The sequence below is a fragment of the Triticum dicoccoides genome, chromosome 3B (genome assembly GCF_002162155.2).
Source record: "Triticum dicoccoides isolate Atlit2015 ecotype Zavitan chromosome 3B, WEW_v2.0, whole genome shotgun sequence".
NCBI lineage: Eukaryota > Viridiplantae > Streptophyta > Magnoliopsida > Poales > Poaceae > Triticum > Triticum dicoccoides.
Genome location: NC_041385.1, coordinates 435,666,025 through 435,668,002, shown reverse-complemented (window position 1 = coordinate 435,668,002; position 1,978 = coordinate 435,666,025).

Genomic DNA, 1,978 nt, shown 5'->3' with positions numbered 1-1,978 from the left:
CCGCCGCGCCGCCAGGCCAGATCGGCCCTTGGCCGAGGCAGCCGCCGCGCCGCCAGGCCAGATCGGCCGCGCCACCCATGCCGCGGGGCGCCGCACCACCCCCACGGTGCAGGCAGGAGGGAGGACCCCCGCCACCGCCGTCAGCCCCGGGCCATCGCCGGCGGCTTCCTTCGGCGGCGGCGGAGGGAGGGGAGGAAGGGAGGGGAGGGGACCGGCGGCGGCTAGGGATCGAGATCCGCCCGAGTCGCCCGAGCGGGGGCGACGCGGGGTACACGACTTTTTCCTATACACGCATTTGTGACCAACCTGAAAAATGGGGAAGAATTTCACTTCCCCGGCCTCTGCACCAACTAGGGATGCATACGGCCATTTTAGTATGAGTACCAAGATAAACATGGTCCTCAGAATTTTTTTAAATAAGTATCAAGATATTTTTTGATGGGTGGTTCCACCACACACCAAACTTGATCCTCAATAAATGAGGGAAAATCCCTGTGCATCACCTGTCAATTCTAGGAATTGAACTCGGGTCGTTAGGCTGCACAACCGCATGCCCAACCACTGAGCCAAAGCTCTCTTTGCATTGTACCGTCATGTACAAGGCTTTACCTAATTGGTGGGTATTTTAGATGTCCCAATCTTACTGAGGGGTGGATTTTGGTCATCTAAGTTTTGTGCAATATCTCCTCACCATCGTGAAACAACAGCCACCACCTGCACGGAATAGGAATGATAAGATATTAACATGGGTGGAAGGAGGGATAGTACAGGAAAAGGGCAAAACAAAGACAGAGGCCGACCTAGCCAAGAACTGTGCTACCAGGGTAAGACAGTGATTCAGTAGAAAAGGAGCAAGGACGTTCATTGAGAGGGACAGGCGAGGGAGCTTATATTATACAGTACAACACAGGTTGGAAAGTAGAAAGACACACACACCTTCATTAATCGCCGTCAACGACCGGCATACATCATCCACCATGAACGACTCTAGAAACTGAAGATTAATTGCCTTCTTCAAATCCCAAAGGGTCACACGCATCAGATGGATCCCCTCGTAGACAGATCGCGTGCGTCGGCTGTATCCAAGGATCCGCGCGTCGCCTGCATCGCGCTCGGCTGGATCGAGCCAGTCAACCCCGTCGACCTTCCATCTGGCAGCGATCAAACGCATTTTCTTCAGGAGGTTACCTGTCCAAAAGCCATTTCAGATGAACTGTTGAGAAAAAAACTTGACAGTAGGAAGCTCCAGAATCTACTCAAATCAGTTGACCAAGATCACCTGTACGACATGAGAGGATATGAGGATATTTTCTTTCAGAGGACACGAGGACAATGTAATTTTTTCATGCAATTTACAGGAAAGATACCTGAGCATGATGCTGAATAAGATGTTGATGCCGAGTGTAGAGGGTGTGGAAAGACTCGCAGGGGTGAAGCATTATATAGTAGCACTGACCATAGGAAAAGATTGTAACATTACCAGGCATGAATAGGCCATGATTGCGAGATTCAAGAGAGAGCAAAGACGTTTCATGCAGACGAGGCATCTGCCATTGTCGCCCTCGTCCCCAACTTTCTTTAGCCGCATCGTGCGCCTCGTCGCTTGAGCTCTCAACTGCATCGGCAGGACTCGGACCGCATCGTCCGCCTCTTCGCTTCAGCTCTGGACTGCATCATCTGTACCCGGATCCTGCTCCTCCGGTCGATCCCAGCGCACGGATGTACTTGTCTCGGTCCATCACACACCTCAGGTGGACCGAATCGACCGAATCGGCGGCTCGTCTGTGCAGTTCAAATCTGGACCGGATGAATTGGATCCTTTGAGCGCCTGAAATCCGGACTCGATGGATTCGACCGCGTCTCCACTCGGGATGAATTGCCTTCTCTCTGCTCCTACAACCCGGGGTGGATGGATTCGGTGCGGTCGCTCCCGCTGCGCCTGGAATCGAGACTTTTTTTCACGCAACCGAATCGGGAG